This window comes from Pseudorca crassidens, chromosome 3 (assembly GCF_039906515.1).
Source record: "Pseudorca crassidens isolate mPseCra1 chromosome 3, mPseCra1.hap1, whole genome shotgun sequence".
Classification (NCBI taxonomy): domain Eukaryota; kingdom Metazoa; phylum Chordata; class Mammalia; order Artiodactyla; family Delphinidae; genus Pseudorca; species Pseudorca crassidens.
In genome coordinates, this window is record NC_090298.1 from 139532623 (window position 1) to 139556881 (window position 24259).

General features: G+C 38.7%; 1 protein-coding gene across 1 annotated transcript in view; it reads left to right on the forward strand.

Annotated features, from left to right (window-relative positions):
* COL23A1 (collagen type XXIII alpha 1 chain) overlaps window positions 1–24259 on the forward strand; it is a 352859-nt gene that overhangs the window by 134716 nt on the left and 193884 nt on the right. The gene's annotated exons all lie outside the window — the stretch shown is intronic.

Genomic DNA, 24259 nt, shown 5'->3' on the forward strand with positions numbered 1-24259 from the left:
CCTCTTCTGACAGCCCAAATTAGGTCTCCTAGTTGGAATTAGCAGGTTATTGGGATTGGTTTTTTCACTTGACAGAACTTTCCTTACAGGTTTTTTGTGTGTTGGCATAGACCCCATGCCCATCATGGCTAATGGTCATGAGCCTACTGCCTGGTACTGCTCTGTCCCTGTGGGCTGCAGACTGCTGTTGGGCCCTAGGCGAGGGCCAGCTCTCCCCTACAGGGAGGGGCACTGCTGTGCTCATCTTTACAGAGGATTTTTTTCTGCTTTTTCCCTTGAGGTAAAAAATTATGGGCTCTATAAAGCCTTCTCGGCCTGAGAAAGGTGCTTCTGTATTAGGGCTACTGTACAATGTTTATTTTATTAAGCCTGGGGATTCTCTCTCTGTACAGGGAAAGTCTCTGGGTTCATGGCAGTTCCAGTGGCTGTTGGAAATGATTAGGCCAAAGCAGAAATAAACACCCTATGAACATAATAACTTGGCTTTCCCAGATAAATTCCAAGTTAAATGCTTTTAAAAATATATTTCTGTAATTATAAAGTAAGGCCTACTAACTGCAGAAAACTGAAAATATAAAGAAGGCAGTAAAAACCACCCATTACACCACTATAAAGAGAGAACACTTGTTATTAACATTATGTTGAATTTTTTTCTTTTTGCCTCCGAATTCTTTATGTGTGATAATACTCTGTATTAGTTTTGTAGCTTTTTCCATCATTGCCATATCTGAGCATTTCTCCATGTCATTACATTGTTTTGAGAAAAATCTCATTTTAAATGTTTCCTAAATCTTTTATTTTAGAAAATTTCAATCATTTTACAGATGTAGAGAGAATAGTATGAACCCACAGGTACCAATCAGTTGGTTTTGGCAATTATCAAATCACAACCAGTCTTGTTTCATCTAGACCTATGAACCACTTGGAGTATTTGGAAGCAAATTGCAGACATCACATCATTTTTGGAGAATCTTGGTATAAATATTTAAAATTCAAAGGCATTTTTAAGACATATAACCAAAATACTATTCATTACACCTAAAAAATTTAAAGGTTAAAAAATGCTTAATACCAATTAAATATCCAGTTGGTGTTCAAGTTTCCACAATTATTTCATAATTTTTTAACAGTCTGAATCAGGATCCAAATAAGATTCATCTATTGTAATTGGTTGATGAGTCCAAGTCTCTTTTAGTCTATAGGATGTGTCTCGTCATTCATTTATTCCTTGCAATTTATTTATTGAAGAAACTGGTCATTTGTCCTGCAGAGTTTCCCACAGTCTGGATTTTGATGATTGCATTCCTGCTGTGTCATTTAATATGTTCTTTTGCCTCTGTATTTCCTGTAAATTAACGGGTAGAGCTAGAGGCTTGATAGGGTTCGGGTTTGGTTTGGGGTAAGAATACTTCCTAAGTGGTGGTGTGTGCTCCCACCAGGAAGCACAGAGTGAATGTGTTTCTTTTATGATGTGAACAGCCATTGATGATTATTGCCCAGATCCATTATTTTATTAGGGATTTGTAAAATGGTGATATTCTAGTTCTGCTATTCTTCTTTGTTTATTATCCACAATACTTATATGAAGACACTGTTCGATTACTCTGTGGTAGAGTTCACTTAAGAACAGCAGGATTTTTTTTTTCCAATTATTTACCGGTTTTCAAAATAGTGACTTGGTTCCTTATCATCCTCCAAAGGTGACCACTGGATTTTATTTTCAGTACCATTATGACCACATGCATTCAAACATATTTGGTGTATTTTAATCCATTGCAGTTATTTTTATTGATGCTTGAAGGGGCCCATATTTAGTCAGTGGGAACCTCTTCAAGTTGAGTCATGAGTCCTTTTGATATGACCCTTGTAGTTTCTGACAGTTCTTTGCTCTTACTATGACTATGTCCAGACTCATCTTATATATTCCTTTAATTAGGAAATATATAGAGACCATAATCTGGGCATTGCGGGTACCTGTTGGTTAGTCGTTTCTTTTTAGGCCTTGACAGCAGACAGAACTAGAAAATGTCTCTCTGTTTCTAAGATAAAATGTATCCTGAACACATGCTGCTAATTCCAATTTAAATTCAAGGCTACAGGTTTGTATTTATTTAAATTTATTTTTTATTGAGGTTAACATTGATTTATAACATTATATAAGTTTTACATATGCATAATATTTCTACTTCGGTATACACTACAGTGTGCTCACCACCAACAATTTAGTCACCGTGTCACCGTACAATTCATCTCTTTACCCATTTTGACCTCCCACTTACCTTCCCCTGTGGTAACCACTACTATGTTCTCTGTATCTACATGTTTGTTTTTTCATTTATTTTGGTTTTGTTTGTTTATTAATGTGATCTTTTTCTTATGCTGAAAATCCTGCCTCTCAACAACACACGCCAAATTCACTTGATTATCCTATGATACACATGCAAGTACACATGCAGTACATACACATACAACAGTCTCAGAATATCGTGTCACACTGACTTCAACAATAGGATTACCAAACACAATTTTTTTTAGCATTTCTTTTGGTCCTTTAGGAAAGCCTTTTTGATGGGGGCATGACATGATGTAGAAGTTTCTATACTTGTGGGCATTAAGCTTGCCTTCAAATTTTTGCACTTATAAAGAATTCTGTGGTAAACATCCTTGCCTTTGTCTTTTATTTCTAATCAGTTCTTTTTTTTTTTTTTGCGGTACGCGGGCCTCTCAGTGTTGTGGCCTCTCCCGTTGTGGAGCACAGGCTCTGGACGCGCAGGCTCAGCGGCCATGGCTCACGGGCCCAGCCGCTCCGCAGCATGTGGGATCTTCCTGGACTGGGGCACGAACCCATGTCCCCTGCATCGGCAGGCGGACTCCCAACCACTGCGCCACCAGGGAAGCCCTCTAATCAGTTCTTTAGGCCAGACTTCTAGGAGTGAAATGAGACAGTCAGAGGTGGTGGATGTGTCTAAGCCCCCCACACATAGGACCCAGTGCCTTTTTCAGAACCAGCTGTGCTTGGAAGGACCTGCATCCCTGCACCCTGATCAACATTTTTCATTACTATTAATAATAACTAATGTTATTATTATGTTACCAAACAGATTCAAAACAGGGTACCTCGTGGTTAATGTTTTTTTAAATTATTATCAGTCATATGTTTATTGCATAGTTGTAGTTCTATTTTGAATTGTCTTTGGGGTGAGAAGTCCAGTTTTAGTGTTTTCTTCCTACTGATTTGCAAGATATTTTTAATATGTTAAGGACAACAATCCTTTGTTATGTTATGTTTGTTGCAAATGTTTTTCTCACTTGGCATTTGACTTTCAATTTTATGGGGAGGTTTGATGTATAAAAGTAGAAAATTATAAAGTAATCAAATTTGTTGACTGTTTCATTGCTTTTATGCTTAGAGTCCCACCTGATATCAGTTAAATGCTTACCTCTTTCCTTCAAGTTTATACACTGTTTCATGTATTTTTCCACCTTTATTGCTTCTTTCCCCTTATTACAAAAGGAATACATGTTTGCTATAGAATTATAAAAGCTTATGGGAGATATGGAAGTCTTCATTTATTTTTATACTTAACTATTTTTTTAATCTGTAATTTATTATGGTACACAGTGTGGGGAGAATATCTGACTTGAGGATCTTCCCAATAACTAGTTATCCCAAAACCATTTGCTTAGCAATCTATTTTTCTCTTGAATTGTACAAGAAATTATTTGCTACATAAGCATCTTTTTTCCAAAATCTGTACCAGTTCCAATTTGTTTTAATTCATGTGGTATGTAATATTCCTTAACAACTCAGGGTACTTTCTTGTTATATTTCTTTTTCAAAAATGCCTTAGCCAGTTCTTGTCTGTTTATTCTTCTAAATATACATGAGAATTATTTAGTCAAATTATACCAATAATGATTGGAACGGCTTTAAATGGAGTTTGGACTTTCTCCTGATGGGTGTGCTGAACCGAGGCAAGTTTCAGACAAGGGAGTGATGTGTTGGGGTCTGTGTTTCCCATGGCTCCTCCAATCTGACACCATGTGGGGCATGGGTAGAAGATGCTACAGCTTTCCCGGAGAAAGATGCTAGAGTCTCTGGCTGGAATGTCACAGAGGAAGGACCTTAAAGAGGTAGTAAGGAGAGGGATGACGTTGTGCTTGGGTATGAAGACTGGAGCAGAAGGGAATCTAGGATGACCCCTTAGTCTCCCATTTGGTCAACTGGGGTAGATCATGGTGCTTTTCACCAAGATAGGATTAATGGCTGTAAGGTTCTGTGCTTTTGTGATTTGAGAAAAAATGGTCTCCATGCTCTGGGCATGCATATGTGCTAGTGTTTATCCAGATGGTGAAGTGTTATTATTCTTTTCACATAGGAGGAACTGCGGCTCACTTCGGGGAGTGACTTACCCTGGTCACACAAGGTGCGCATGGTGGCCCTGAGATTCACAACCTATTGTATCTGCCAAAGCTGGGGCTGATCCTCACACACGGTGACCATTGCCTGGCCCCTCTCACCATCACTCTGTGCCAGACTCTCTTTTCCCTAAAGAGACCCTGAGCAGAAAAGGTCTAGGGCAAGCCCTTGGTCTTCTTTGTCACCCTTACATTGGTGGACTCAGTAAAGGATTGCTCAGTGCTGAATTGTGTTCCCCCAAAAGATTTCTTGAAGTCCTAACCCTCACTACTTCAGAATGTGACCTTATTTAGAAATAGGTTCATTGCCAATGTAATTAGTTAAGATGAGGTCATATTGGAGTAGGGTGGACCCTTAGTCCACTATGACTGATGTCCTTCTAAGAAGAGAGACAATGATGTGAAGACAGGCACAGGGAGAATGCCCTGTAATGACAGAGGCAGAGGCTGGAGTGATTCCTGCCTTCATAGGAGGGAGGATGTGTTGTCTATAGTTATCACATGAGTTGGGAAGAAGAAAGGGAATTCCTGTTGCTGAGCCCCTGCTGGGAGCCAGCTCCTTAATCCTTAACAAGTTTGCTCATCTGAGCCTCACCATTCTGTAAAAAGGGTATTATTATCTCCATTTTACAGAGGAGGAAACTGAGGCCCACAGACATGAAATGTCTTGCCCAAAGATTTCAGCCTTCTTCTACTTCCTGGCTATACCCAGCTGAGTACCCCTGCCCACTTGTCTTGCTTGGGGGTGTGGGGATCCTGCTCTTGGACACATGTTTTTCGGCGGACAGCATGCAGGCCTATGGGCTAGGTTATTAGTGCATTTAGTACATTAGAGAACCATAAAGTGGCCATTTGTTCACTTTTTGATTTGAGCTGCTTTTTTTTTTTTAATGAACGCTTATTTATTTATTTATTTATTTATTTATTTATTTATTTTTCGCTGTGTTGGGTCTTCATTTCTGTGCGAGGGCTTTCTCTAGTTGCGGCGAGCGAGGGCCACTCTTCATTGCGGTGCGCGGGCCTCTCACTGTCGTGGCCTCTCTTGTTGCAGAGCACAAGCTCCAGACGCGCAGACTCAGTAGTTATGGCTCACGGGCCTAGTTGCTCCGCGGCATGTGGGATCTTCCCAGACCAGGGCTCGAACCTGTGTCTCCTGCATTGGCAGGCAGATTCTCAACCACTGTGCCACCAGGGAAGCCCTGAGCTGCTTTTTATAGGCTTTTAAATTTAGAAACTGGTTTGAATGAAGTACTATTATGAGCTTTTGTATTTCATGTCAGTAATTCTCAAACATTGCCTGGGTTTGTTAACCCAGTATTTGAGGTGGGATGGAGGTGGGGGGAGAAGCGGGGAGGCAGGGCTGCGTGTTAAAAAAAAAAGTCCTTTCAACTTCATCTGTGATCACTTTTCAGGGCTGTTACTTAACTACCCAAATGTTGAGTTTGAATGTAATAATTACTGTGTTTCATTTTGTGCAGAGAGAAAGAAGGCTTGCAAAGACAAAGATAAATATCTCTTTATTCTGAGAGTGTGATATTTGAACTCTGTGAAATGGCTTTATTCTATAGTTACCTGGCCACAAATAATACCTATACCCCTGTTCCTAAATGGAAGCTCCTGAAATATTGGGGATGATTTTTTTCTTTTATTTTAATATCTCTAGTTCAGCCCAGGCATGACATAGAGGGGGCTTGGAGAGTCAGTATGGAATCATGGTGAGAAGCAAGCAAAACAGACTCCCTCGGTTTAAATTCCTACTCTGTCACTACTAGAGGAAAAGTAGGTGGCTGTGGGCAAATCATTTCCCTTCACTGTGTCTCAGTTTCATTATCTGTGAAATGGGAATAAAATCCATCCTTGCTTTTGTCTTCATCATGGCAAATTAGTCGATTGAACAAATGAACTGACCCCTAATAAGTATACTGTGGACCAGTCTTAAGAATCCTACTAGCTCAGGGCTTCCCTGGTGGCATAGTGGTTAAGAATCTGCCTGCCAATGCAGGGAACATGGGTTCAAGCCCTGGTCCGGGAAGATCCCTCATGCCGCAGAGCAACAAATCCCATACGCCTCAACTACTGAGCCTGCGCTCTAGAGCCCGCGAGCCACAACTACTGAGCCTGTGTGCCACAACTACTGAAGCCCGCATGCCTAGAGCCCATGCTGCACAACAAGAGAAGCCACCGCAATGAGAAGCCCTCGCACTACAACGAAGAGTAGCCACGGCTCGCCACAACTAGAGAAAGCCCCTGCACAGCAACGAAGACCCAATGCAGCCAAGGATAAATAAATAAATAAATAAATAAATAATACTAAGAAAAAAGAATCCTACTAGCTCTGTGCTCTGGGATTCTATCAAAGTTGAAAGTTTTTAATTAAGGGGCATATTTCATGTCCAGCTGGAGCTTGGGTGCTTAAGGATGAATATTGCAATTAATAGCTACAATTGAGCAAAATTCCAAATCCACATTACAGTCTCCCCACAGCATTTATAACAGCATCAGGTACATAGGAAGTACCCAGAAAGTGAGTGGTTCAGTGAGATAAGAAGAAAAGTACTAAAACATGTTTGTTTTTTAATGGCTGAAAAAATTTAGTAGGTAATCCACTCACATGGTCAAAAAATGCTGAGGTATGTAGGGTGTACTGTGTATAGTGTTGCCCAGATGTGCGGTTATCTTCCCCACAGAACACTGGTGCTTTATTTTATATCCCTCCAAAGGTATTTCATACATATAAAAGCATATATTTGTGTATCTCTTTTTCCCACTTTTGTACAACATGTGAACACGTAGCACATGCAGACCTGTTTCCTTCACTTAAGAATACATATTGGAGATATTTCCCTATTAGTATATAAAGAGTTTCCTCATTCATTTTTCTAGCTGTATGGTATTCCTTTGCATGAATGTGCCCTTGTTTCTTTAGCCAGTCTCCTGCTCATAGACATTTAGGTGTGTCTACTTTCCTGCCTTTGCAAAAAAATACCATGGAATAAATTCATGTATCCATCATTTCCCATACAGATAATACATCCATCTGACCAATTCTAGTGGAAATCATGGGTCAAGGACACACACATTGCTAATTTTGCTGGATGTTAACAAATTGCCTATTATTAATGTTGCATAATTTTACACTCCTGCCTGGTTTTACCCTCGCTTCAGTGTGTTATCAGTGTGCTGTGGTTCTGGGCCATTCTCATGGGTGAAAAAATGGTATCTCAGAGAAGTTTTAATTTCTAGCACTCTTATGAGAGAGGTTGGGTATCATTTCCTTTTTGTAAATTGTGTCATTGTAGCTTTTGTTTCTATTAGGTTATTGGGCTTTTTTCTAACAATTTGTAGGAGCTCTTTATGGATGAGGGAAATAAGCTCTTTGTTAAATGAGTTGAATATATTTCTTCCCTGTGTGTCATTGGTCTTTTGATTTTGCTTATGGTAGTGTTTTGGTCTGCAGGCATTCTTATTTTTATATACAGTGACATTCTTATTTTTATATACAGTTGTCCTCCTTTATCCCCAGGTTTTCTTTACATGGTTTCAGTTACCTGAGGACAACTGCAGTTCAAAAATATTAAATGGAAAATTCCAGAAATAAACAATTCATAAGTTTTCGTTGTGTGCCACTGTGAATAGCGTGATGAAATCTTACACTGTCCCGCTTCATCCCGCTGAGGACATGAATCATCCCTCTGTCCAGCGTATCCTGCCCATTAGTCACTCAGTAGCCACTTATCAGATCAGATCTCAGTATCACAGTGCTTGTGTTTAAGTAACCCTTATTTTACTTAATAATGGCCACAAAGTGCAAGAGTAGTGGTGCTGATAATTTAGATACACCAAAGAATAATCATAAAGTACTTCCTTTAAGTGAAAATATGAAAAGTTCTCAACTTAATAAGGAAAGCAAAAAATTGTATGCTTGTATGCTGAGGTTGCTGAGATCTACAGTAAGAACGAATCTTCTATCTGTGAAATTGTGAAGAAAGAAAAGGAAATTGTGCTAGTTTTGCTGTTGCACCTCAAACTGCAAAAGTTATGGCCACAGTGTGTGATAAATGCTTAGTTTAAGATGGAAAAGGCATTAAATTTGTACATTAAGATATTTTGAGAGAGAAAGAGTTCACATAACTTTCATTACAGTAATTGTATGTAATTGTTCTATTTTATTATGAGTTATTGTTAATTTCTTATTATGCCTAATTCATAAATTAAACTTTATCATGTATGTATGTATAGGAAAAAAATATGGATATGTGGTTTGGTATCATCCTAGGTTTCAGGCATCCACCGTGGGCCTTGAAATGTATCCCCCATTATAAGGGAGGAACTATCGTAGTCCATTTTATCAATTCTATTTTTTGGACTTTTTATTATATTCTATCGATCTTTCTATTCGTGTGTCAATGCCACACTTAATTATCAAGACTTTATTATACATTTTAATATATGGTGGGGCTAATCCTGCCTTATTACTCTTCTTTTTTTTTATAATTAATTAATTAATTTATTTATTTTTGGCTGTGTTGGGTCTTCGTTTCTGTGCAAGGGCTTTCTCTAGTTGCGGCACTCTTCATCGCGGTGCACGGGCCTCTCACTATTGCGGCCTCTCTTGTTGCGGAGCACAGGCTCCAGACATGCAGGCTCAGTAGTTGCGGCTCACGGACCTAGCTGCTCCGCGGCATGTGGGATCTTCCCAGACCAGGTCTCGAACCCATGTCCCCTGCGTTGGCAGACAGATTCTCAACCACTGCGCCACCAGGGAAGCCCTCCTCTTCTTTTAAAGTTTGTCCTGGTCAGTCTTGCATGATTAGCTTTCCATAGGAACTTTAGAATAAGTTTACCTAGTTCAAAGAAACATTCTGCTGGTATTCTTGTGTGTGTGTGAATTGTGTTAAATTTACAGATCAACACAGGAAGAACTGACGTCTTTATGATGTTGAGTTTTTCTGTCCAAGAATGTGGTGTGCTCCTGTAGTGGTTCAAGTCTTCTTTTGCATCTCTTAAAAGATTTAAGATTTTTCATGTACATATTGTAAATTTCCTATTAAATCTATTTCTACATATCTTGTATTTTAGAATAGGATAGAATAGAATTAAGATCTTTTCTTTCATTATATCTTATAACTTGGTTATCATTTTAATATAGGAAATCTATTTATTTTATATTAACTTTCTGTGTCACCATATTACTGAATTCTTTCATTGTTTCTGATTCTCTTGGGATTTCTAGAGAACTCAGATAGTGAAGGAAAATAGATAACAATCATACTGATTTAACAAGAAAATTGGGAATTAAGTGAACTGATGTTTCTCCTTTGGGAGATTGTATCTTGAAAATACCAATTCTTAAAACATAAATAGTTGTTCAATAGATTTAATGTTTCCTTTTTTTCTTCTTCTTAATAGAAAACCTTGCTTTGAAAACAAAGTCAATGTAATAAAAGTTGAAATGTTAGTGTTGACAGGATTTAGTTTTAATAAAAGATCTATAATTCCTTATGTTATTTGTGCTCAGAAAGTTTGACTTCAGAAGTAGTATATCCTTAAAAATAATCTGGTAGAGAGAAAAAGTACCTAACTTAGAGCCAGTACCCAGCACAGGGTAATGGGAGGAGCCTGAAATCGAAAGTTCAAAGACTTGAGTTCAAGCCCTGGCTCTGTCACCAGTTCATTGCAATGTTGTCTACCTCCTTGGGCCTCAGTTTCCTGATCTATAAAATAGGACTGATGATAACTACCTAACAGGGTTGTTGTGAGGGATCAAATGAGATCATGAATATTGAGAGCACCTAGCACATTGCATGGCACATGGCTTATATACAACAAATGGTGGCTATTATTAATAATATATCTGTTAATTTAAGCCACCCTTGGTGTGTTAAGATACAGATCAGGCTACTATAACATAGACTCCTAAATACTATAGTTAAGCAGATAGAAATGTGTTTTCCACTAGTGTAACTGTACAAGCACTGGTATAGTTGCTCCGAGGTATTGGACACAGAGGTTCCCAGTGTTCTGTGGCTCTACTATTCTCAACACGTAGTGTCATCCCATGGTCCCAGAAGGCTGCTGCAGTGCTCACCATTGCCTGATCCCTCAGCCTGCAGGAAGTAAGAAAGAGAAGGCAGGGTTCACACACCTTCTCTTTAAGATCACGCCCAGGAAGCTGCTCACATCACTTCTACTCATGTGCCATTGGCCATAAACTAGTCACATGGCCACTCCTAACTGCAAGGGAAACTGGGAAATGTAGGGTTTATGCCCTTCTAAAATGAACATTGGGGGCAACTAGCAATTGGAGCCATAATTGGTATATGAAAATGACACTTCCCACATACCACCAGATGTCCCTGTATCTGAGCCCGTTTGTGACCCACCTTGGTGTGTGGGGGGTTGCAGGTGCAGGAGGGGCTCAGGATCTGGTATTGTGTCTTATTTAACTGTAGGGTCATGAGGGTATGCAATTACCATATCCAGATCAGCCTTGCTCATTCTCTGGGACTTGCTTTGGGAGGCTGCCCTTTCATGGTAAATGGATCTTATGGTGATGAGGCATAACCTAGATTCAGCTGTCTTGATATTTGCTAAGGTGTGGTAGACACTGTTGGTAGAAGTCAAACCTAGATCATTTTTGCTACCATCTCAGTGCCTGGACAGTGCCAGACATACAGTAGGTACCCATACATGTTGATTGATGACTACTAGACAGACTCTAGTGAACGGATCATTTGGACACAAACAATGAAGCTCAGTTCACATCACTTGCTTAACAGCACTGGATGTGATCATGTGCCAATGCTTTTATCTCAGGAGTTGTGGAAGAGGATGCCTTATGTATAAATCTTCTTATTAAGACCAGAAAACAAAACCTTCCCTGTCTCTCAGGCCACTTCTCTAATTAGGAAAAGTAGTAAGTAAAGAGATGGGGTGGAGTGGGGGAGTTACAGCATCTTTCCAGTTTGAAAGCTGTATTTAGGCTGGGACAGTTGTGCCTGTAATTATCCTGTCTGAGTTGACTTTAATGAGCATTATTTTTAATGCTTTCATTTCAAAGGGGAAAAAAGTGATTTTTGCATCCAAGTGTATAAAACAGCTTTATTCACTAAGCTTGAAAGACATAGTCATCACTGCTGGGTCTATAGTGATTCTGAGCCAGAAACCTCATATCAGATGCCTTGGCCAGAAGGTAACAGTTGGTTGCTATCAAGGAATCACAGCATTCAGGCTGGCTCGGGTCCTCCTCTTCCCATGACCATCTCCCAATGGCAGACATGTGGGAAAACAGTGCTGGATGCAGGGGAGGCAGGATCAGCCTCTTGAGAGCCTGACATTTCCTCATATAGGTTCTTACTGACATGGCATGCAAACTGTGTCCTCATTTGAGGTTTAAGGTGTCACCATCGGCTCATTGCCCCAGCTAGAAAGGGACTGTGTCAGTCCCTTTAACCCCACATTCCAAGGGTCCCCACTAGGCCAATCAGCATCCTCCCTGCCTCACTTCAGACCCTTCACATTCTCCTGCCTCCATCACATTCTCTGTCTAGCCACCTAACTTACCTCTTCTTCTTCTTCTCTTCCATATACAATTTTTTAAAAGAATAAAAGTAATATAACTACATTTGGAAAACAGAAAAGAAAATCATGTATAATTCTACATTGTAACAGCTCTCATCAATTTTTACATTTCCTTCTAGTATTTTTTTAATGTTTGTTTGTTTGTTTGCTTATTTATGCCACACTGCGGCATGTGGGATCTTAATTCCCTGGCCAGGGATTGAACTCATGCCCCCTGCATTGGAAGCACGGGGTCTTTTTGCATTTCTTTTTTTTTTTTAATTGAAGTATAGTTGACTTACAATGTTGTGTTAGTTTCAGGTATACGGCAAAGTGATTCAGTTTTATATATATATATATATATTTATATATATTTATATATATATATATATATTCTTTTTCAGATTCTTTTCCATTATAGCTTATTACAAGATATTGAATATGGTTCTCTGTGCTATACAGTAGGTCCTTCTTGAATATTTTATATATGGTAGTGTGTACCTGTTAATCTCAAAGTCCTAATTTATCCCTTCCCCCCTTTGCCCTTTGGTAACCATAAATTTGTTTTCTATGTCTGTGAGTCTATTTCTCTTTTGTAAATAAGTTCATTTGTATCTTTTTTTAGATTCCACATTTAAGTGATATCATATGATATTTGTCCTTCTCTTTCTGACTTATTTCACTTGGTAGGATAATCTCTAGGTCCATACATGTTGCTGCAAATGGGAAACGTGGAGTCTTAACCACTGGACTACCAGGGAAGTCCCTACTTCTAGTATTTTTAATCATAAGTATAATTATTCTCATAATTTTACTTATAGTTTATAAACAGACTTTTATCTCAGTTTTCTCTCAATGGGTTCCAAAGCCTTTTCCAAAAATTTCTAGCCAGTTTTTCTGTAGATGTATCATCTTTTATCTTACGACTCTCCTATTATGAGATACTATGGTTGGCTTCTAATTTTTCACACTTACAAATAGCATTACAGTGAACATTTTAATTTGCATGTGCATAACCTTTTCAGTATTTTGAATTATTTCTTTGGGGTAGATTCACAAGTTCAAAGGAAATGAAGTTTTATAGCCTTTAATATTGCAAAATTGATGTTCAGAAGTTTTATACCAATTTGTAATGCCATAAGCAATGTTTGAAAATTTTGCAATACCTATGATAACAGTGAGTAACATGATCTTTCTGAATTTTTAAAAGGTGAAATGGTCCATGGAAAAAAATTTGTTTTATTCTTATTGGAAAAAGTAATGCATGTTTAAAATTAGAGAAGCCAAAAGAAAACTAAAATCAGCTATAATTTTGCCCTCAGTGAACCATAAACACTGGTAATATTATAGTCTGTATCCCATCTGAAGTTTTAAACAAATGTATATATAATTTCTTTGCCTTTCATTCTTTCTTTTCTTTTTATTTCCTTTTTTTAATTGGCTAGAAATATTTTTCACATAACAGTTTTATGCTATGTGAACATCTTTTTAGGACATTAAATATTGTTTTCACACAGTTCCCCATTTTTGGAAATGTAGATTATTTTCAGTTTTCTGCTATCTTAAATAGTATAATATGACCATGTTTATAACTAAATCTTTAAGACACCTGTATGTAAGAACACCCCTGACTTGTGTCTTCTGCACTGGGTATTTGTAACAATGTTAACAAAGATACATATTGGGAAATTTTTAATTAAAAAACTGTCTTGTTTGACTTGTAACTCATGTAATTAAAGAGGTAAAGGACTTTTTCGTATGCTTATTGGACAGTTGTACTTCTTCCTTTGTGAATTGTTTATTGTTACTTTCTTAAATTTTCCATTGGATATTTCAACTCTTTCCTATATTGCAAAATATTTTTCAATTTTTTAGCCACCTTCCAATTTTATTTATTCTGGTTTGGGTTTTTTGTTTGTTTTTTAATTCTAAATCTTGTCCTTCATGACACCTATGTTTATTGTCATGTCCTGGAAAGGTCTTTTGCCTCCCAACATCACAAATATTTTCTTCTACGTACTTCTAAGGTTCAATTTTCTACACCTAAATCTTTAAACTCTCTATACTTCATCTAGCCAGATGGTAAATGTGGATTATAATCTTTTCCTCTCCAAATAGGTAGTGAGGAATTCAAAATGGTAATGTCATAAAGATCACTGCCTGGTTACTTTAGATGTCAACTCTTTTCAAATTAATTTGTACATTTTGTTTAATTTCTATCAATCTTAATGAGATATTTTGGGAATTTGACAAAATGAGTCTAAATTTTATCTAGGAGAATAAACATTTTAAGAACAACCAAGAAAATTTTAAAAGGCAAAAGCTTCAAAAGGAGGGACTTAGGTTATCAGTTATTAAAATATATTATAAAGGTATAGTAATGAAAATGAAAACAGTATGTAATCAGTATAGGAACAAACAAATCAATGAAACAATAGAAATTTCTGAAACTCAAGTATATAAAATAATTTAGTATAGCATATCATTAGAGTAAAGTAGTTCAGATAAGCAAGAAAAGAAAGGATTTTTAAGTGAATGATTTTGACTATTAATGTTATGAGTTATAATATTAACACCTTTTATAATATTGCACCATCCCTTACAATGCTAGAATGAATACTACTTAGACACCATGTATTATTCTTTTAGTGCATGTTTAAATTGGATTTCTGATGTTTTATTTAGGACATTAGGTGCCACTGGTAAGTGACACTGGTCCATATAGCTATAAAGTTTGGGTATCAGAACTGATTTCATGACCTGATGTCTCTAAACATCCTCCTCCTTCCCCAAGTTATCTTGCCAGGAATCCAGAATCATCAGATCTCCCGCATTTCACCAAGCTATCTGTTGTCTCTTTCTCCGATGCACTTCCCTGGGCTCCCCGCCTCCACTTTGGCTTCTGCTCCACCCATTGTCCTCATAACAGTCACAGTGATTTTTTTTAACCTAAAATGTCTGTTTGTTAAATTTTATAATCAATGAAAGTGTAAGTTGAGTAATTAGATTTTTAAAATATTATTACTGAGGTAAAATACACATAAAACTACCATTTTAACTGTTTTAAAGTGTATGATTCAGTGGCATTAAGTATTTTCACAGTATTTGCAACCATCACCATTATCCAGTTTCAGAACTTTTTAAATACCCCGAATGGAGATCCCATGCCTACGAAGCAGTCACTTCCCATCTCCCCTACCTCCAACCTCTGTAACCACTCATCTGCTCTCTCCCTATGGATCTGGCCCACTCTGGATAGTTCATATAAATGGAATCATACAGTACATGGCCTTTTCGTGGCTGGCTTATTTTACTTAGCATAATGTTTGCAAGGTTCATCCATGTCATAACATATATCTGTACTTCATTCTTTTATGGCTGAATAATATTCCATTGTATGAATATGTCACATTTTGTTTATCCATTCATGTGATAACGCTGCTATGAACATTTGTGTACAAGTATTTGCTTGAGTATCTGTTTTCAAACAATGGACCTGTTTTCAATGGAGGAATGGAGTTGCTGAGTCATATGGTAATATTATATTTAGCTTATTGAGGAAATGCCTAACTATTTTTACAAAGCAGTGGAATCATTTTACATTCCTACCACCGGTGTATGAGTGTTCCAGTTGACTCTACATCCTTTCCAACACTTATTATTTTCTTTTTTTTTAAATCATGGCCACTCTAGTGGTTATGAAGCAATATCTCATTGTTTGGATTTGCATTTTGCTGATGACTAATAATGTTGAGCATCTTTTCATGTGTTTGTTGACCATTTGTATATCTTCTTTGGAGAAATGGCTAATCAGATTCTTTGCCCATCTTTTAATTGGGTTATTTTTCTTTTTGTTGTTGAGTTGTAAAAGTTTTTTATACATTCTGAATACTACATTCTTATAAGACATATGATTTACACATATTTTCTCTCGTTCTGTGGGTTGTGTTTTTCACTCTCTTGACAGTATCCTTTCATGCACAAAAATTTTTAATTTTGATGAAGCCCAATTTATTTTTTCTTTGGTTGCTTATTCTTTTCATGTCATATTTAAGAAACCATTGCCAGATTCAAACAGTTACTAATTAGAGGAGTGAGGGAATACAGAAACAACGGAAAGGCAGTCAAGAAACAATAGTTCAGTGATGAGCAGGGGCCTGGTTCCTCCTCAAGGGATATACATAACAATCTGATACAAACCTCTGAGTTCTTCTACAGAAACTAAGACCCCCACTCAGGTGGGGGATGGTAACTTCAGGCTGAGCACAAGCACTTGGACCCCAGACTGTTTGGAACCACAAGGCTGATGATTGAGATTCCTGTTATCTCCCCACCAACCAATCAGAGGAAGGTCACACACCCTGCAGACCTCCCCCCAAATTTTGCCTATTAAAACTGTTCACTGAAAATGATCAGAGAGTTTGAGTTTTTTGAGCATTAGCTACCCTGCCCTCCTTGTCTGGTGCCTTACAATAAACACTGCACATTCCTTAAAAAAAAAAGAAAAGAAAAGAAAAGAAAAAAAGAAACCATTGCCAAATCCAAGGTCATAAAAAATTTCCCCTATATTTTCTGCTAAGAAAACATAGCTAAATTTTGCTCTTAAATTTAGATCTTTGATCCATTTTGAGTTAATTTTTGTGTATGGTGTGAGGTAAGTGTCCAGCTTCATTTTTTTTTTTTTTTTTTTTTTTTTTTTTTTTTTTTGCGGTATGAGGGCCTTTCACTGTTGTGGCCTCTTCAGTTGCAGAGCACAGTCATCCAGACGCGCAGGCTCAGCGGCTATGCCTTACGGGCCCAGCCGCTCCGCGGCATGTGGGATCTTCCCGGACCGGGGCACGAACCCACGTCCCCTGCATCGGCAGGCGGACTCCCAACCACTGCGCCACCAGGGAAGCCCCAGCTTCATTTTTTGCGTGTATATATCCAGTTCACAAGCTCCATAGACAGAATGCTGTCTGTCTCAAAAGGCAAGAGCTGCCCTGAAATATGAGGTGGTTAGTTTTTAGGGGCTCATAGGCTAATAAGTGAGAGGATTATTCCAACTCTTTTGGAGAAGGGGCAAGGATTTCCAGGATTTGGGCCACCACTCACTTTTTGGCCTTTTATGGTTAGCCTCAGAACTGTCATGGTGCCTGTGAGTGTGTCATTTAGCTTGCTAATGTATTTAAATGAGCATATAATGAGGCTCAAAGTCTACTGGAAGTCAAATCTTCCACCATCTTGGGCGTAATCGGCTTTAACCAGTTTTTGTTGTATCCACAATGGCTCTATCACTCTTTTAAAGGTTGTGCCCTGCCCCCTCCCTCCTGTTTCAATTTGAGGTCTCCTCAGACCCATCAAGCTCTTTACTTCCCCAGGACCTTTGCACATGCTCTTCCCACTACCTTCTATATCTCCTCTTGTTCCACATCACACAGTTAAGTGTGACTCATCTCTTACCTAAATCACCAACCTACATATAGTAGTTAGGTTTCCTCTGGTTATTCTCTTTCATAGTTCTTTGAAGTTTCTTTATAGCAGTGACCTCTATTGTAACTAATTATTGATGAGGAGCCCAGCTGACTGTGCTGGGGTCTTGGGGAGGGGTGAGGTGATATAGCTAATTATTGATACGATTTTTGGTTTATTCCTGTTTCCCCCATGGACTTTTGGTACCATGATGGTAGGTGTCATGTCTGTATTTAGTTCACCACTAAAAACTCAGTGCCTGGCCATGTGTCTTTCACATGGTAGACACTTGATCAATATTTACCCAAAGTATGAAGGATGACAGTAGCTTAGTAAATAGAACTAGGAAGCTTCCCATATTTCTTAAGATGTGAAAAAGGTTAGAGTAATTAAAAATTGTTCCTTAAATGGCTCAAGCAACGTGCTTAAAACCTCAGTCGAACCCCAGGCTAGTCAATTTTGGTAATACTTATTTTTCTTTTCAAAAAGGTTTTTTAAAGGCTGGAGAGGGTGTGGAGAAAATGGAATGTCGGCAGGAATGCAGGTCGGTGCAGCCACTGTGGAAAACAGTATGGAGGATTCTCAGAAAACTAGAAGTAGAATTACCATATGAGGCAGCAATCCCATTCCTGGGCATATATCCAGACAAAACTATAATTCAAAAAGATACATGCACCCCTATGTTCATAGCAGCACTATTCACAATAGCCAAGGCATGGAAACAACCTAAATGCCCGTCGACAGATGAACGGATGAAGAAGATGTGGTATATACAACAGAATATTACTCAGCCATAAAAAAAGAACGAAATAATGCCATTTACAGCAACATGGATGCAACTAGAGATTATTATACTAAGTAAAGTAAGTCTGAAAGAGAAAGACAAATATCATATGATATCACTTATATGTGGAATCTAAAATATGACACAAATGAACCTATCTATGAAACAAACAGCATCAGGGACATAGAGAATAGACTGGTGGTTGCCAAGGGGGAGGGGGTGGGAGAGGGTTGGATTGGGAGTTTGGGGTTAGCATATGCAAACTATTATATATCGGATGGATAAACAACAAAACCCTACTGTATAGCACAGGGAACTATATTCAATATCCTATGATAAACCATAATAGAAAAGAATATGAAAACAAATCTATATATCTATAACTGAGTCACTTTGCTGTACAGCAATAATTAACACTACATTATAATTCAACTATACTTCAATAAAAAAATTTTTTTAATGTTTTTTGAGTTGTATGTAGTATTCTCCTACAACATTTTCCTGTCTCCCATACCACTAACCTTTGCTGTTAAGTATAGTGCTTTTACTCTATTTATTCTTAAATAGGCTTTCCAAAAATATATGTGTTTTATTTCTGTGCAGTTGAAGCTTTTATTTTCTTTTGGATCTAAGCATTTTTAACAGGATTGTTTTTTTAATTCTAAACTATTTTTACTTTTAAACCTTTACTATTTACTTCTAGTTGTATAACCTAATGGTCAGCCTATATCCTTTCTGATATTGGAACTATATTGTGACTTAATATATGAACACCTATAAAAAATATATTATGTTCAGATATAAAGAAAATGTCGGGCTTCCCTGGTGGCGCAGTGGTTGAGAGTCCGCCTGCCGATGCACGGGACATGGGTTCGTGCCCTGGTCCGGGAAGATCTCGCATGCCGCGGAGAGGCTGGGCCCGTGAGCCATGGCCGCTGAGCCTCCGCGTCCGGAGCCTGTGCTCCGCAACGGGAGAGGCCACAACAGTGAGAGCCCCGTGTACCGCAAAAAAAAAAAAAAAAAAAGAAAGAAAATGTCAATACATTTCTGAAAATATCAAAGTAGGTCTCTTCTTATTCATTTTACCTGTTACTCAGTGAGACCTTTTGAGCTTAAGACTCAATTTCTTTCATAGTTCTTTTCCTCGTTCTCTCCTGAAATTTCTACTTTGAATCTGTGTAATTAATACATTTTTCTTTCCATGTCTCTTATTTTTGACATGAGAGGCAAATATTTTACTAGACGTTTACTAGACGTTACAATTTACTACAGTTTACTAGATGTTAGGCAAATTATTTAACCTCTTCCTGCTCAATTCCCCATCTGTAGCATGGGGATAGCACAGTACCTACATCATGTGAGGATTAAGAGACAAAGTGTTACTTGTGGTTTGTCTTTGAGAAGCAGCCATGCTTGGCTAGCGCTAGTGCCTCCAAGTTCAGAGCAAGAGCCATACGGGCCTGGGACCCAGGGTGGAGACCTACCTTTCATGAAATTGAGGCATCTCCATGTCCTCCCTGACCAAATTGAGTTCAGCTAGTGAAGGAGGTGGGAAGGAGACATGGGTAGATGTCTCTGAACATGGTTGGCAGCCTTTTCAGGAGGCACCAATGTATCTAGTATACAAGGATATTATGAGAGACTTTCATCATCAGTCCAGATGTGATAAATAGAGGACATTCTGCTTACACTATGCCCATGACATTCACCTCACTGGTGAGAACCAAAATGTGGCTAGTTTGTAACGATTTGTCCTTAAGGATCCACAGCACCTCCAGGACTCACCACTGTCTGGACTCAGGAGTTTTGTGTCTGCTGGGTCTGTTCACCCTGCAGCTCACCCAGTCATCTCTAGCTTTATATCCTCCTTCCTCAGTATCACCTATGAGTCAAAGAGTAGAGATAAGAGATGCAGCCTCTAAGTGGAGTTGCTCTTTTCATTGAGATCCAATAGGTAAAAATTTGCTAAAGGTCCTGGGGCTAGGTCGTTGGAAGTTAGTTTTAGTAGTATGTTTCCTGGATAAGGTATAAGAAAGCCCATGCTACACTGAAACCTGGCAAGAGGGGCTTTTTACAGTTCGTGCACATGCAAGGAGGCATGATCATTTGGTTGACTGATTCAGTGTTTACTGGCCTTTTGCTGTGTGCCATCACCATGCTGAACTTGATGTGGGTTAAAAAATAAATTAGTGGCTGCTACTACAGCAGGAGGAATACTGGATGTGGAGTTAGGAGACCTAGGTGGCAGTAATATAAATCTCTTAATTTCTCCAGCCTCCGGTTTTCTTGACAGTAAAATGAGGATAATGATATCTACTTCCTACTGCTGCTGTGACAATTAAATAAGACGATGTATCTGAGCTTACCTTGAGAGTTACCTGAAACTTAGTGGGCATTCAGAACACCTGAGTTGATTGATTAAAATGAAGCCTTATACCCTCATGGGGAGCTAGCACACATTTAAACAACTTTATTACATGGTAGAAAGTAATACATGTCATGCTTAAAACTTTCTGGCCAGGTAAGACTGATTCAATGTGCTAAAATCAATCAGTGAAATCCAGTACATTAACAACTAAATAAGAAAAAGCACACGATTATATCAATAGATGCAGAAACAGCATTTAATAAAATTCAACATTCATTCACAATAAAAACTCTTAGCAAACTAGAAGGGAAGTAGAAAGGTACTCTCAGAAACAGAAAGGAATGCCTTTAACCTGAAACAAGAGATAAATCTCAAAAAAGGTATTATTCCATTTGCATGACATTCTGGAAAAGGCAAGACTGTGATGATGGATCAGTGGTCTCCAGGGTTACGGGTCAGGGGTTAGAATGACTGATAAAGAGCATCTACCAAAATCTGCAGCTAACACCATACCTCATGGTGAAAGGTTGAATGCTTTCTCCAATAATCAGAGAGAGCATCCCTATTCAATATTGTACTGAAAGTCCTAGCAAGTGCAATAAAGTAAGAAAGAGAAATTAAAGGCATTCAAGTTGGAAAGGAAGAAATAAAACTATTCATACTCATAGATGACATGATTGCCTACACAGAAAATCCAAACGAACTATCAGAAAAAAAGAAAAAAGCTCTTGGAACTAATAAATGAGCTGTCTTATGGGATATAAGGTCAACATTTAAAAAAACAAACCAACAACAAACAATTGGAAACTGAAACTTAACAAGCAGGCTCATTTACAGTACTCCCTCCTAAATGCAATATTTAGACATAAATATAACAAAATGTGTGCTGAGAACTATAAAAGTTGATTAAATAAGTCAAGGAAAGACTAAATAAATGGGGAGACGCACCTGATTCATGAACTGGAAGATTCAATATAGTTAAGATGTCAATTCTCCCCAGATTGATCTATAGATATAATGTAACCCCAATCAAAATCTAAGCAGGATTCTTTATAGATATCAAGAAGTTTATTCTAAAATTTATATGGAAAGGCAAAGGAACTAGAATAGTGAAAATAATTTTGAAAAAGAAGAACAAAGTTGGAGGAAACTAATCAAGACTAGGTAATATTGGCAAAAGGATAGTCACATTGGTCAGTGGAACAGCATAGAGAGCCCAGAGATAGACCCAGGCAAATAGAGTCAACTAATTTTTGACAAAAGAACAAAGGTAATTCATTGAAGAAAGGATAGTGGTTTCAACAATGGTGCTGGAACAGTTGGACATCCATAGGCAAAAAAATGTGTACCTCATCCTAAACCTCAGACCATATCCAAATATTAAATCAAAATAGATCAGAGGGGGCTTCCCTGGTGGCGCAGTGGTTGAGAATCTGCCTGCTAATGCAGGGGACACGGGTTCGAGCCCTGGTCTGGGAGGATCCCACATGCCGCAGAGCAACTAGGCCCGTGAGCCACAACTACTGAGCCTGCGCGTCTGGAGCCTGTGCTCCGCAACAAGAGAGGCCACGATAGTGAGAGGCCCGCGCACCGCGATGAAGAATGGCCCCCGCTTGCCACAACTAGAGAAAGCCCTCGCACAGAAACGAAGACCCAACACAGCCAAAAATAAATAAACAAATGTGGGGTTTAAAAAAAAAAATAGAGGTATAAATGCAAAGCATAAAACTTTAAAACTCTTAGAAGAAACCATAGGAGAAAATCTTCATGATCTTGGATTAGGCAACGAGCTCTTAGAGGTGACAAACAAAAGCACGATCCATTTTAAAAAAACTGATAAGTTGGACATAAGCCAAAATGTAAAACTTCTGTTCTGCAAGGGACTTCCTAAATAGAATGAGAAGATGGCCTGCACACTGGGAGAAAATACCTGCAAATCACATACCGAACAAAGGACTTGTATCCAGGCTATACAAAGAACTCTCAGAATTCAACAATAAGAGAACGAAGAGCCCAGTTAAAAATAGGCAAAAGGCAGGAATTCCGTGGCGGTCCAGTGATTAGGACTCTGCGTTCTCACTGTCGAGGGCCTGGGTTCGATCCCTGGTCGGGGAACTAAAATCCCAAAAGCCATACCTTGCGGCCAATAAATAAATAAATAAATAGGCAAAAGTCACTTCATCAAAGAAGTTATACGAAAGACAGATAAACGCATGAAAAGATGCTTAACATCATAAGTCATTAGGAAAATGCAAATTAAAACCACATTAGAGGACTTCCCTGGTGGCGCAGTGGTTGAGAGTCCGCCTGCCGATGCAGGGGACACGGGTTCGTTCCCCGGTCTGGGAAGATCCCACATGCCGCGGAGCGGCTGGGCCCATGAGCCATGGTCGCTGAGCCTGCGCGTCCGGAGCCTGTGCTCCGCAGCCGGAGAGGCCACAACAGTGAGAGACCCGCGTACCGCAAAAAAAAAAAAAAAAAAAAAAAACCACATTAGATACCACTATACACCTATTAGAGTAGCTAGGAAAATACCAATATGCCACGTGGATGAGGATGTGGAGCATCTGGTTTGCTGGTCAGAATGCAAAATGGTTGAGCCATTCTGGCAGCAGTTTGGCAGTTTCTTAGGAAGGTAAACATATTCTTGGCAAATGACTTAGTGATCCTACTCCTGGACATGTATCTCAAAGAAATGAAAATGTACGCTCACACAAAAACCTTGTACGTGAATATGCACAATAACGTTACTTATAATCACAAAAAACTGGAAGAAACCCAGATGTCCCTCAATGGGTGAATGGATTAAAAAACAAACAAACTGTTGTACGTCCATATAATGGGATATTACTCAGCAATGAAAAAGGAGCAAGCTATTAATGCATACAATAACTTGGATGAATCTTAAATATGCTACATACTAAGTGAAGGAAACCAGTTTCAAAAGGTTACGTACTGTATGATTTCATTTATTAATATGTCACATTCTGGAAAAGGCAAAACTGTAGTGATAGGGAACAGATCAGTTGTCACCGGGCGTTAGGCGCAAGGGATGGTCTGACTGCAAAGGGATCACATGAGGGAATTTTGGGGTTTTGACGGGGAGGATTGTCCTTTATCCTGTTAGTGGTGGCAATGATAAGAATCTATGCATGTCTTAAAACTCATGGAACTGTACATTCAAAAAAAATTTTTTTTTCATATTTAAATTTTTAAAACTCTGGCCAGAATCTGAACGAAGAGAAGGCAAGTGGCCACAGGGCATTGGCTCCTGTGTGTCTGGTGTTGAAACACCTTCCAAAGCAGGGGGTTCAGCCCTGGTTTGGTAGCATGCTCAAGCCTCTCAAATTTCAGCTCCCTTTAAATGTGGGGTTTGTTTGCTGCCTCAAACCAAAATGGCACATGGTAAGTGTTTTCACATGGGTACAACTTCTGTGCCTCTAATGGGTTTCAGGGAAATGCCGTAGGTGGGTTAGGGTGTGGACATGCGGACGAGCTTCCACACAGGCCTGAGTGAATGCAGTGGCTCAGATGAGACTCCTCTGGGACCACACAAATGCACAAGCTGCTTCGAATCTTTCAAGGCCCAGAAATTCCCGGCAACTAAAAGGAAACAGAGAAGCAGCCTGGGGTGCTGGAAACATCACTGCCCTGGAGACAAGGGAAGATTTGGTGAG